The sequence below is a fragment of the Nipponia nippon genome, unplaced genomic scaffold, assembly GCF_047370975.1.
Source record: "Nipponia nippon isolate SJK-2023a ecotype South Korea unplaced genomic scaffold, ASM4737097v1 scaffold_9, whole genome shotgun sequence".
Taxonomy (NCBI): Eukaryota; Metazoa; Chordata; class Aves; order Pelecaniformes; family Threskiornithidae; genus Nipponia; species Nipponia nippon.
This window is the reverse complement of record NW_028262413.1, coordinates 21,041,421-21,055,815: the sequence shown is the minus strand read 5'-3', so window position 1 is coordinate 21,055,815 and position 14,395 is coordinate 21,041,421. Positions and strand designations below refer to the sequence as shown.

At 40.5% G+C, this 14,395-nt stretch overlaps 1 protein-coding gene across 16 annotated transcripts in view; it reads right to left on the bottom strand.

The window, feature by feature from the left end:
• ATP2B2 (ATPase plasma membrane Ca2+ transporting 2) overlaps nt 1–1,011 on the bottom strand; it is a 442,035-nt gene extending 441,024 nt beyond the window's left edge. For 8 of the 16 annotated variants that reach the window (XM_087743147.1, XM_087743148.1, XM_087743144.1 and 5 more), the window contains exon 1: nt 653–997. The gene's annotated coding sequence lies outside the window, so the exon portion shown is untranslated. Of the gene's footprint in view, nt 1–652 lie in introns of all 16 variants that reach the window. The other 8 variants (XM_087743162.1, XM_087743156.1, XM_087743155.1 and 5 more) reach the window with 7 other exon arrangements.
• Between the last annotated feature and the right edge of the window lie 13,384 nt (nt 1,012–14,395).

Genomic DNA, 14,395 nt, shown 5'->3' with positions numbered 1-14,395 from the left:
GGATTGAGGGGCATAAACCTCCTTCTAACTCTCTCAAATAAATATTTCTAAGAGCGTCACCTTCTGAAACTTGGCGCCCCAGAGCCCGCCGCCGGGGCTGCTCTGGCTCCCGCCAGGCGCGGTGCTGCGGGGCGCGGCGAGCGCTCTCGCCCGGGGACCGCTGTGCCTCGGGCGGGCCAGCGCTGGGCTCCAGTGCCGCCACCCCGCTGCCAGCCTTCGGGCTTCCCGAGCAGGGTACGGCAGAGCGGGCTCACCTCCGCCCGCCCCCTCCTGCGCGCTCCTATTCCTGTCACTACAGAAACCACCGGGCTCGAAACGGACCGAGACCGAGGTTGTGTGAGGTAGTTTTACCCCGCGGCAGCGCAGCCGGCTGCCACACAGCCCTCCGGTCCCGCAGAGCGAGCCCGCGGCAGACCCGTCTCCATTCACTGCCCGAAAACATCCTTCAGCCGCATCCCGCTGCCCCCAGCACCTCTCCGGGGCAGGCTTGGCTCCAGCGGGCTCCCGCCGCCCCGGGCAGCGCGCCCCCGCCGCCCCCCGCGCCTCAAGGTCACCTCAGCGCGGGGCAGCCCCCGGGGGTCGCCGCTCTCCCACAGCCCCCCCCCCCCCGCCGGCGGAGCCGGGCCGCGCCGCGCCAGGCTCCCGCTCCTACCTGAGCCGGCGAGCGGAGCCGAGCGGAGCCGCCGGGAGCGCGGAGGCGGCCGCTATCCCCTCAGCGGCGGCGCCCGGGGAGTCGGGCCGCGCACGGCACCTCCCTCCTGCGCCCGGCCGCTGCGCTGCGGTGGGCGGCGGCGGCGCTCTGTCAGACTTAGCCGGGCCGCGGCTAGCGGGGAAACCCTGGGGGGGGCGGGCAGCGCCTCTTCCCTCCCCGCCGAGGTGCCGGCCCCAGCGGAGCTTCGCCTCCCCCGGCAGGGCTGGGGCTCCCCTCAGCGGGGAGAGGCCGGTGCCGCGCCCAGCTCCGCCGGGGCTCCAGGGGGCGCGCAGCGGCGCCCCCACCACCGCGCCTCGGTCCGGGCTTCTTGCCTGGGGTACCCGTCAGGGCCGAGAGCCCCGCGGAGGAGCGCTGCGGCTGCCGCAGGGGTTAGGGGGCCGGAGAAGGGGCGTCCTGAGAAGGCGTGGAGACACCCCTCCTTCAGTTTTATACTGTTCAAGTTACTACGTTAAAATTCGCCTCTCACACCGCGGGTGCTCCCAAGATGTCGGGGCACTGGCGGGAACTGCGCAGAGGTGCCGTGCAGGTGAGGGCAGCTCTCGCCCCGCCTCAGCGAGAGGGGATTTAATCGCGTCTGTCAACAGGAAAGGTTTACCACCACAACCCTTTTTTTTTTTCTTCTCTTAATACTCACAGTTTACAGTCAGAATTCTAAAAAAAAATCACAAGGGGAAGGCCTGACCCTGATTCTGGGAGATGGAGAGTCCCGCCCTGGGACACAGGACCTGTGGAAAAATTTATGTATGTTTTCACTTTATGAAGGAAGTACGATGTACAGATGATGTACATTATGTAGACTGAGAAACTAGCATGCCAGTATTAGAAAACTAGTCAAAAAACCCCCACAATGTAGATTTGAAGATACTACTTTTCCTCACAACATTACCAAAAAAGGATGGCATCTTTGAAACACTTCCAGAGTAGTTAATGTATTTAACCAAACCTTCCTGGTTTTACACATAGGCTTAAACTAGATTTCATAACAGTTTTGTTGTGGCATATAATCTTTTCACCATGAGAGTTAAAACCAGTTACTGAATGTCTCCAAAGCTGAACTAAAATAGAGCGAATTTTGAAGAGCAGAAAAAAAATATTTGGTAGATGGGATGGATTTTTGTTCGGTGTAAAGGATTCGTACACATCACATAACACCTGTAGACAGCTACAGTGAACAACACTAGCATTTTACTTGGAAAAGTGGAAATCTTCCACCACTTTTTATTGGTGAATAGCAGCGCTAGCCAGCCCTGGTTGGTTGAGAGATGATACGCTGTTAATTATATTCTGATTACTATCTTGGCTTCTTCCTTAACACCATTTAAATTCCAGTCTTAACCTTATCTCAGCAAGGACTTAACAAAAAAGTAGGACAGCCAACATAACAAAAGTACAAATCCCTCCTCATCTTTTAAAACTATTTCTAACTTAAAACCAGGAGAAGCTGTGACCCTATTTTTGTAGTGCTTGAAAGCACTACACATTGTCTGAAAGACAAGCTCGTTAGCAAAATACAGACTTGTAGGTCTCACCAAGTTCAGTTACTAGCTTTGGAAAATGAGAAACCTGTAACTATTCTGCAAATATCTAGATTAGTTTTCTCATTTGATCTTAAACCACATGCTTACTGTCAACTGAGAATCAATATTTCTGGTGCTTTCCCCTCTCTGGGTCATGATGAAGATCAAACAAACTGAGAAAAACTAATCAAGACTAGCAGCATATCTGTTTTGACAATGCTTAGAAAGGTGGCAGAGAAAGCCTGAATGAAATGTTTACAAAAATAATCATGCAAACATTAGGTAAATGTGGGGCTATTTTCAGCTTGTGCTTATTAATCATTTAAAGCAGATGATTGGAATACTATTTGAAAAGCATTAGATGTGCATTCTTACTAGCTGCATGCAAACACACTTGGCTGGTAATTCGCGCTGCATAGAATCATAGAATCATGGAATCGTCAAGGTTGGAAAAGACCCTTAAGATCATCGAGTCCAACTGTTAACCTAACACCGCCAAGTCCATCCATACCATGTCCTCGAGCACCACATCTATCCATTCTTTAAATACCTCCAGGGATGGAGACTTAACCACTTCCCTGGGCAGCCTGTTCCAATGCTTGACCACCCTTTCGGTGAAGAAGTTTTTCCTAATGTCTAACCTAAACCTGCCCTGGCGCAGCTTGAGGCCGTTTCCTCTCGTCCTATCACTTGTTACTAGGGAGAAGAGACTGACCCCCACCTCGCTACAACCTCCTTTCAGGTAGTTGTAGAGAGCATAAAAACATTACATCCTACAGACTGTTTTCACAAAAGTACTAAATTCCGCACACAACCACACCTGTTAAAGGATCACAGTGCAGAGCTCAGGATTTAAATATTACACAGAAGGACAGTCTCCAAGCATATGATTTATCACATCATAACATCCACAGCTGGTCAGCTACTGCAGCTGGGACTAATAATGCCAGAGCAGTACAAACAAATTATTATTTTCCTTGCCTCCTCTCCATCTTAAGATATTTAGCCCCTACAACTGATTTTTTTAAATCATTGTGAAATAGCAGAAGTGCATGGCTGTTTATCACTTGTGATAAACAATGAATGACAGGGCAGCTTTCTTCATTTTAGTATCTTCTGCCTATGAAAATCTTTTCCCATGCAAAGAGTCATATAGAATTTCTTAAGTTTCTGACAGCTTTAGAAGCAATCCTCATATTTTTATAGAGAGTATGACAAAGGTCTCAGCATCTCTTTTTTTCCTTTGGAGTTCTCTTTCTTTACTACAGTATTTCCAGGAACTCAGCCTCTTATGTATCCATTTTAATAATACTACAAAATAAAGTGTGATGTTAACAACAGCCAGCATCAACTGATCTACTATAATTTAACACTTCTCAGTATGCTTTGGAGATTAGGACCATTCGTGTTATGTTTTTCCCTAAATTTATTGCACATTCTCTCACCTAAGGTGAGGTTTAGGTATTCCTTTAAATTCTTCCTCATCTTCCTAGTTAATGGGGGAATATATGCATAGTGAAGGTAATCTACTTTTTCAAAAGAACGTAAAGGAGCAGAGATCATGTTATCACCAAACACTTTGGCACTACGCTTGCCTCAAGTTTGAATAATCTAATAGTGAATTATACTTGTCAGACAGTTCTTTTCAGGTTTCAGCTTCGCATATTTTTCACAACCTAGAGCTTAATTTCCACACTAACAAAATGGAGGAGGAATTTCAAGGAAATTTCAAAAAGGAGGGGATAATGGATGCCAATTCGACAGCTTATAGTTTGGCTGTATTATGTTAGAATGAAATAGCTATTCATATTTCAGCATCCTTTATGAAACTTCTAAAAATAGATGTATGTTTTAAAGCCTATAACCGTGATGTTTTCATATCATATATACATAACATCTTCCATCCCAAGGAATCCTTATGCACTTACAGAGTTTACCTTTGAAGTGTTGTTGGTGCCAAATGGCAACACTAAGAATGAAAGCAAAGAATACTTGATCTGCCAAAAATATGGTAGTATGTAGATTAACAGAGCAAAGTGCAATCATAAAACCTGTCATCATTCTTTACGAAGCAGGCAGAAATGTTGTACGAGGAGTTGTTATACAATAGTACAGAGCTTTGTGAAATATGAAGACCAGGAATGATATTTGGAGTACCCATATTTGACTCGCAGCCATGAAGTCCTACTCTTTTATAACTAATTCGGACATTTAATTACCAGAATGTTCAGACCCAGCCTTAGTTGCTATTAAGAAAAAACTCCCATGGTATCATATGCCACCAAACTATGGCATAGGTCCAGCATCTGATACAGTAGAAAGCATATCCCTGTGAATCACCAGTGTGATCTCTTGCAGTAATTTCACACCCTCACATCACAGTCTCCCAGTCAAAAGCCAACCAGTCCTAAATCTCTATTGTTTTTAAGAGCAAAAGTAATGACAGACAAAGGGTGTGACAGTAACACATTCTGTGACATTGTCATGAAGTTTTATAGCAGTCAGCATGTGGAAGCTGCTTTTTGCATTTAATGTTTGAATGTCATATGCACTACAGGAGAAGACTAGGAGAAGAGAAGAAAAATCTGCCCTCTGCTTTGTTAAAAAAAAAAAAGCTTGATCAAAGGATTATTAGATATATTGGGATATTCTGCAACCATCATTTCCCCATTCTAATTCAGTATCAAAGCTAAAATAGTCAAGTGCAAAGCGCACATTATATTTGCCCTACATGAAATGACCTTGATATGGCCTAGCTTCAGCTATGCAAAAAGTAGAGGGACTTCAACATCCATCTGATGTCAGAAGCAATTGTATAGGCCAGACATAGGGCCTGAACAAAGTTCCTGTTTGCTGACCCTGTTGGCACTAGTGACCCTGGCTAGAAATAAGATTGACTAAAAGTTACCGATTGATGTCTCTATAAAATAAATCTGGTGCTTCCCTGGCAAAAAGAATTCTCAAACTGCAAGTAATTTGTTAAACTGACAGAAAGTTGATGATCTTGCACCCAAAAGCACTTAGTCATAAAGAATATAAAAGGCTGCTTTCTGTGGCATTTAGAACTTGATGGAGGTGTCCACAATACCTTTATTCTAAAAACAAACAAACAAACAAACAAACAAACCCCAAAAACCCCCAAAAACCACCAAACAACAAGAAACCTGCAAAAAAGGATAGAAAAAACACCACAACAAAAAAGAGTCAAAAGAATATGGCAAATGGAGAGACCGTAATATTATGATTGTATATTTTCTGAAAGGACCACAAGTTAGTTTGCTAGATGTACAGTCTGACTTGGTTTGTCATAATCTACTGAATACACGTGTATAAATGGGGGCAGAATAACTTTTTTTACCCCTGAACTCATTAGCAGTCACAAAGTTCTTTTATATGCGTGGAGTAAATTGTGAGAAAGAGCTTTTTGCAACACGTTCAGACATTAAGTTATGCAGTAAGTCTGCTTTAAAAAAAATTCAAAAACCCATTCCACGCCATTTCGCAGTTTACTGTAAGAAATCAGTTGGCAAAATTAAAATTTTTAGTAAGAATGGCATCATATTAAGAAGCACTTACATATTTCATTGAATCTATTTATTCACAAGGAAGCACGTGAGGGAAGATGCTCAAGTGGATGCTTTGTTGAATTAAAAACCCTGAAAACACTGTAGATATGAGAAACAAAGGACAGTGAACTATTGAATGTTAAATCACAGCACAGTTATTTTACAGTTCAGAAAAAAAGACAACTTTTAGCTGTATTTTGAGGACAGTAGTCACAATCACAAATAATCTCCTCAGATATGGTTCTTTTCTTTTTATTTTTCAACTATTTGTTTGACTTTGTTTTCAGGGAAAAAAATATTGATAGAGTGAAATAGGCAATGGTTTGCATGATCTTTAGTGCTAGTAACAAAGACTTTGGATGTGGAAGATAATTAAATCCTTGGACATGGGATGTGGGTCATTTCAGAAGTAAGAGTAAAATCCAGAAAAGCAGTGAAAACAAAGCAGCATCTAAAGGTCAGTACTGGAAAACAAGCTGAGTATTGGCAAAATTGTCTCGACATTCCTATAAATTTAAAAGTCAGTCCTTGCTTTCTACAGCAGTTTCCCAAGGGGAAACAGAATAATTGATTTAAATACTAGTTGTCATTAATGATTTGAGTAGAAATTTCCAGAAAAAATACTACACAAAATACCTAATAGAAAATATTTATCAATAACACAGAATTCATGTTGCGAATAAAAGTGGATTTAGCAAGGCAAACAGAATCTAGACATGGTCCCAGTGGTCATTGTATAAATACTGGATTTAGCTTGCTGCTGTTTGGGTAAGAATAATTCATTTGATTTGAGAACAATATAATAACATTTTAAAATATCTTCTTCGGATTGAAGGTTGTAAATTACATTCATGCTATTTTGTTGGGAAGCCCACTTACCTTTCATGCTTAAACTGTTAATAAAAAACAGAACAAGGGCAAGGCAAATCTGCCAACGTGCATTTTAAGCAAGTGATTGCTTTAAGTCATAGATGCCAGGAAAAACATTCAGGAAGCCCTTGGATCCACTCAGGAGACCCATGTCACTGTGAAAGGAAGTTAACAATGCTGTTAGGCTGCTCTGCAATTTATCAACATTGAAGTCTGCTTTTTTACTTTTTCAGCTTCTGGCCAAAACTTCTACTAATGAATATAGTACTTATTTCTCCAAAGCACTCTATAAATAGTCGCTTTGAATCTCTCAGCAATTACTACAAATGAGCTCTGAGGTGAGATGAACGTAAGCATTCCTGTCAGACATGGACAGACTCAAGTACCTCCAAGCCTACCTGCAAATTAATCCCACAATTACCAGCATGACTGATACGATGTGCTGTCTCAGTAGTTTATGTGGTTAACTGCATACGGAAATGGCAGCAAGACAGTTCATATTCTTAGCATGTATGGCCCTAACATTTGCGTGTGATCTCACCCGCAGGCTTTAATTCTTAAAAGAGTGGGTTCTTAGCAGCAGGATCTTACCTGTAGATTTAATATATCATCATGATTACATAGGCTTATATTCTTTACACTGAACCATGGTGCTGAAGTTCGGAGTAGTATTCTTAGACTCCAGTATGTGTGTACTCACATGTATGCATCTATATATACACACACATATATAAAACAATTAGAAGAGAAGTAAATACATCCAGGTGGCATTCCAGGCCTCCTAAGACCTCTTCAGTATCACCATTTGCATCTTTCCATTATCTGGAGCGGAATTTAAGGTGACTACACACCTAAATTGGTCATTTTAATAGGATTAATCTCTTACATTGTTTTATAATTAAATCCATATATCTGTCTAATGATCTTGGACATGTATTCTAGTGATTAGTGCAAACAGCAGGAAGGAAAAAATGTGGACATGGAATACAGTATAGATGGAAAAAGTACAAGCCTTTTTTCTTATTTTTCATTCAGTTTTTTGTTTTCTTGTAGCATTTCAGCAACATATTGATTTATATTGATCTGGAACTTTTAGGTAAAAAAATTACTCCCAGTTTAGTGAAACCACTACAAGTGGCTTCACTTGTAGTTTCTTCTCAGACAATAAATTCTGATTTTATTTGCATCAGCAGAGATTTATAGTGTCAACTGATTGCCCCAGATAAGAGAGGAAAAAAAAAAATCTAAAAACATTCTGCATTAATGGCAAAAAAGACAAACAGCCTCCTGGGCTGCACTAGGCAGATCATTGCCAGCATGTTGAGGGAGGTGATCCATCCCCCCTGCTCAGCAGTGGTGAGACACATCTAGAGTGCAGGGTCCAGTGCTGGTGGGCTCCCAGTACAAGAGAAGCATAGACTTACTGGAGCGAGTTCAGTAGAGGGCCAGGGAGAGGTTTAGGGGACTGAAGCATCTGTCATATGAGGAGAGGCTGAGAGCACCAGGACTGTTCAGCCTGGAGAAGAGAAGGCTCAGGGTGGGGTTTATTCATGTGGTTAAGTTCCCAGTGGCAGGAAATAAAGAAGATGGAGCCAGGCTCTTCTCAGTGGTGCCTAGTGGCAGGACAAGAGGCAGTGGGCAAAAACTGAATTCCAGGAAATTCCATCTGAACCCAAAACTAAAACCCCACCTTTTTTTTTACTGTGAGGGTGGTAAAACAGTGGCAGAGATTGCCCAGAGACGTTGTGAACTCTACGTCCTTGGAGATACACAAAACCCAACTGGACACAGTCCTGGGTAACCCGCTGTAGTTGAACATGCTTTGAGCAGGGAAGCTGGAGGTGCCTTCCAGCCTCAACTCTTCTGTATCCCATACAGATGAATGAAATTAGCCTCTCCTCCACCACGCTGATTGAACAGATTTGTTGAAACTTCTTTCTTACTCCTATCGCTATCAAAATTGTCATTTAAAGTTTTAAACCTGATCTTTATCAGCAACAACAATTTACTAACAAAGAGCATCCGAACCACAGTATCTCTCAAACTAACTTTCTACACAACCTTTAATTAATCATGGATCAACATAGGGATGAATTTTAATTTAAAATGCTTTTCTGGAGTGACCTGAATTTCTCCAGACTTACTGGATCCTGGAAATATTACCTTATCTCCAGCATTTTCTGGTGATAATTGGATCAAAACTACCTTGGGGATAGTGTTTGTCACAGAATACTGCTGTTGCACAAAAATATCCCACCCAGACACCCACCCCCTGAAGTTTTAAGATTTAATTACCTCTTAGAGATGGTTTACACTTTTTCTTATATGTATGTGATATCGTAACACAAACAAGTCACTGGGAGAAGTATTATTCTCGTAAGATGGAATTTGCATGTTTTAGGTTTCTTCTGCAATGCCTATGCAAATGGTATTTTGCTACTAGTCCGCTATTGCTTCTGGGCTGATGCATATTCTATCCTCATTTACAAACACGACCTAATGAGGCAAATATTACTTTTATATATTACATTACAATTTATCTATCTCACCAAAATAAACAATTTTCTGGCTCAATAGCAGAAGAAAAAACAATCTAATGTACTGTATTTCCAGAGCGTGGCAACTGTAAAGGTTACTACACTCAGGTAGCTGTCCTAATTATGCCTAGAAAGTTGGATCTCAGCAGCAGGAATGAACTGGGGTATGTCAGGAAACAAAAGCTACAATAACTCTTGAAAAGATTGCGGTGGGTTGTCTGCTGGTCCTCCGGTGATGGCTTGCTAAAACAGTTCTGGGATGACTGGTAAAACTAAAAAGTCCCTGAGCCTTTCAGAAATCCTCCTGTTTGCAATTCGATGACTTATTTTCTCCAGGAATAAACAGGTTGGGATGAACACCAAAACTTTTCCCCCCAATACCTCTGGTTACTCCAAATCGTTTCCTTACTTTCTCTGTTGATGAAGAAGGGAATGAGGCATTTGGACAGAATGGAGGTACCAAAGACGGACTGTTCTGTTAACGGTGGAAGGAGGCAGGCAGGGCTAGGTCTTCTAAATGAAGTTATCACTGTTTCCTCTTTAAGTTTTCTACTGTCTTGGGTTTATTTCTTGGGTAAAGCAATGTTCATTAGTTGTTTCTACATTTAGTCTCCAACAATTAGCAAAATAGAAAAAACACATTTGATTCAAAGTTATGAGAACTTCAATAAGGGAAATCCAGGAATTTCTGCACTAAGGCAAACGTTGAAGGTTTAGATGAGGCAGCAAATCAACTCTTACAGTGCAAAGTAGTGTCTGCCCGGATCCTACGATCACCTTGTAATCTGCATATAGGCACAGAGGACAGTCGTAAGTGTATGTTCAGTTATGCAAGACCAAAGAAATCAAACCTAGGTATGAAGATACAATCTTTGAAAAAAGGTTGTTTTATTATACAAGACAAGAGTAAACCCATAAAAGACAAGCAACTGTCTTTCAAAGCACAGCAAAAAGATACCAGCAAGTCTTCATCCATTCCTTAAAACTTCTCACAGAGTATGTACGCACATGACTTACATTTAATGAACTGCAATGGCATATATTAATCTGAAAGTCTATACTAAAGCAGCAATTATTGCAAAGTTCTACAATTATAAGGGGGTGTTCAAGTAGATGTACTTAGTACACATTAATATTCTTTTAATTCTATAATTTACTGGGATCTGAATAAAAATGAAGCTATACAGTGGCACGCTCTTCGAGTTGGCAGTCATAGTGGTTTCTCAGTGGTAGGCATACATGACAAAGCTTCACCAATTTCTCATCTTTTTTCCCCTCTCTCCTATTCATTTATCATATGGTTACATAAAAACAGCAGGGAAATGAATTATTCATATTTTTTAGCACACTGAAAAGTTAATGAAAAGTTAAATACAACTTACGTGTGTGATTGCACAAAGCACTTATTTGACCTTGCTAAGCTTTAAAAGGCATTCTAAGATTAGCCTGGCATATATTTCAAGTGTACAAAAAAATACAAAATTCGTTCTTAAAATGCTAGTACAGACTGTTTCATGCCTAAATCCTCATTATGTTCAGTGTATTTATAGGAAATGACTCAACTTTTAAGTGGGTAAAGAGAAGTAAACCCTCCTTTCTTGTGGAAAAGTGGTGCTCGTGTATTCAGATGCTACCTCGTCAAGCTACAACCTTCAATAAATCATGTTTTGCATAGGAATGAACAAAGACTATGCAAATGTTTCCACGTACGAATTTTTGTCAAAGCGATTGTGAAACATTGCAGGATTTTACAGTTGAGCAAATGGGAGGGAGGCGACAGAAAGAGGTGAAGAAGGGGAAAGAAAAACACAGCGCTTCCACCCCTTTCAGTTTCAGGATTTGCACACACGCTTGAGAGCCCCAGAAAGCCCATGATAACACTTTCATCCTCCAGCTTACTTTCACTTTTCCATTTGTTACATCGTATTGTAATGTTAGGCCTTGATCCTCTTCGTAGCCACAGAAGGAAGCAAATTACATGAAAATGAACAGAGATATTAAGGGTAGAACAAATTCCCATACTTCCAGCAATACTTAAGCAACACAAAAATAGAATATGTTTTATTCTATGCTTTATTTCCTGTTCTTGCCTAGCAATGGAGAACACAGCAGTTCAAGATCTTATGTACCATGCTGTACCAATTCACCATCCCTACAAGGAAGACAATGGTAAGAGTTGCTTTGGTTTATCCATTTGTGAAATAGAGACAATAGTTCAAGGAGTTGAAAAAATTCATATTTAGTTTGATATTTCTAAGAAGTTTCAAGGTCAGCAATTTAGATATTGTACTTGAGATGTAGAAAAGTTATTTGATTAACTCAACTCTGCTCTGCTGAGAACTCCTGGACTAAGTTTCAGCCTCAGCTGTTAGAGGCATATCAGGTCTAGGTTTTCTTTAACTAACAAGCTTTATTCAAAGAATGGGAGGATGAGGGATGTTACACTGATGTGGCTCAAAACGGTAAATATAGGTGAGCTGTGGGAAGTGATTTTTAATATCATTGTTATATTAGGAAAAAACAGACTATCCAACAGGAAACCATAAATGACACTCAGACAGGTGCACACGTATCAGCAACCACAGTTCTCATCTCAAATCCTTACTAATTTTTATTGACCTTAAATCCCTAAGAGCTTCACTAATTAAACTTTAAAATATTTTTATTTTGGTGTAAGTACTCACTTTTCTTGCTTAAATCTGTATCTCCAACTGTACACCCTTTTTGTTTATACTCATTGTTGTATTGAATTGCATTTTATGGAACTCCTGATTTCCAAAGTATAAACTCCTGGTCAAGTTATGTATGTCTGACCAACAGCTATAAAAATTTATTCTCCCAAATGCACCCATTTGTATCATGTTCTCTATTTTTGCCACCTCTGAATTAATAGTCTCTATTAATTTTTCAAAAAAACCCCAAAGTGCCGCTTTTCACTTTCTTCGGAAAGCTATTGACAGATGAAGATTTGTCTGCTTCAGAAACTGCCTCTTCTTCCTTAGCATACTACTGAGGAGTTGTGATCACTCATCAGCGCTCCAGCAGTGCATCCTGCAAGAAGCTCTTCTGTGTAACATCCCTTGACTTCCTTAAATGCAACAGTTGTTCAAACTAGCTGGTCTTCAGAGAACATTGGTACAGCTTTATTTTTTGAAAGACAGGAACTAGGATCTTTATTTTAGAAGCAAAAAATGGTTGAGTTCTAGTTTGAAATGATCTCTTACATTCTCTAATGGTAGGCTTTGTCTCCCTCTAGTTTCATCATTACCTTTAATGGTCAGCAGGGAAGTCTGAGTCTTGGTTGCAAGTTTTATGATGCTGAAATCAAAATTAAATAAGAACAACTACACTTTATGCAATAAAATTGTGCTCAGATGACTACTTCAACTATTACTGACACTAACTGAAATCACCACTTTCACACTGTGATTTCATTGTGTCCTAAATTCTGGCACTAGGAAGCAATTCCTTTCTGAAACAACCAGCATCATAGATAACCTTTCATTGCTGACATACGTGCTAATCATCTGCATTTTATAAATTAAATTAATACGTTTATGTGAACAGAGATAAGGTACTGCTCCAAGAAAGTCTTTCCAAGTTAGGGGATATATTCAACACGGCTGGAAAAATTTGTGAACCAGTTCTGGAGTATTGTAATAAGAGACATGAGCAGGTAGAAAATTCTGTTTACCTTACAGCTCTGCACTTTGTTTACAAACCAAAAATGGGATTCATTTGCTTTATTTTGTTAAGATTACCATACGATTAAGATTTTCATATTACCAACCTCCACCGCCCCCAGAAAAGAGAAGCCCCACTGTAACTGCCTTCTACTGATAATATCCAGTGTAATACAGGAAAATGCCGAGAGACTCATAACACAAAACCGCTAGCTACAACTATAAAATATTGTAATAACTGTTTGGAAGGGATTGACACATTTTTTTCAGTGTTTCTTATTCCATGTAAAAATAGTTTTAAATTGACAATATTTTAGGCATATTATTACAAAGATGTACAAAAACTGTTTGATATTATTGCCCCATGTAAATTACTTTGGCCCTAAAACCATCTGCTTTAAGGAGACAATCTTCCAATAAAGATGACATGTACTCTGTGTTTCTGTCCCCTCATCTGCTCTTCCTTACATAAAATTGCATGAAAATCTTTCACTTTGTTCCTACTTCACTCCTCTTCCCCCCTCCTGTTATAATGGAAGCTATTTAAGAATTAACTTGCTGCTACTGACTCCTGGGTCAGTTTCTCTATTTTTGTTTTGACATCATATAACAAAGATTAATTGGGATTCAGGCTCTGAATGGCAGCTTTGGGAGGAATATAGCAGACAGAGCTGATACTTTGCTACTGAGCTAGGTAGAAACAGGACAAGACTCACAGGCTTCAAGTTAATGTATTAACTTCTAAAAATGCAAACCTACAAAATAATCAGCATATTTCTTCACCTTGAAAGAAATCACGGTTTTGGATTTTTTTTTCCCCCTCAATGATTTCACTCTTCATGTCACATATGCATGATGTAATTAATGAGTAAAGTCACAGTTTCATTTAGCAACTCATGCACACCACAAAAGTAATCTGCAAGTAAGAATTAACTCGTGACAGACTGAGAGCCAAATCTTCAAAGAGACCCTTAACCTTTAAAAATATAAATATACATTATTGAACCATGAGCTGCAAAATGCCTTTTTGGAAAACAGCAAAGTAACATGACTATCATTCTTAAGACATTCAAAGTGTCAGTGATGGGGGGGGGGGAAAAAACCAACAAAAAAACAAACAACCAACAACAACAAAAAAATGATGCTAAGACTGGACCCCCTGGCAGCAGTCACCATGTTCATGCCTTTCAGGTTCAGCACAGAGACAAGCCCAGAAACATAGCTTTGAGTCTAATAATCCCTTGAGTCCATACACAAGAAATGAGAATAGGAGGGCAGGAATGAAAAACCACTCTGCAGCCAGTTGCCAAAACAAGCTCACAGTCAAAGGTGTTGCAATGTGCAACATACCGTCACGGAGAAATACGGAAAAGGGAAGCAATGCTTTGGGATCCTTAGTGTTTGCCTGTGCAACCTGAGGTTAGTACATCTCCTAAGAAATCTACCCTGATTATAGGCCTGTGCATCCACTAAGAGACTGGCAGAAAACAATATTTTACACAATAATAGA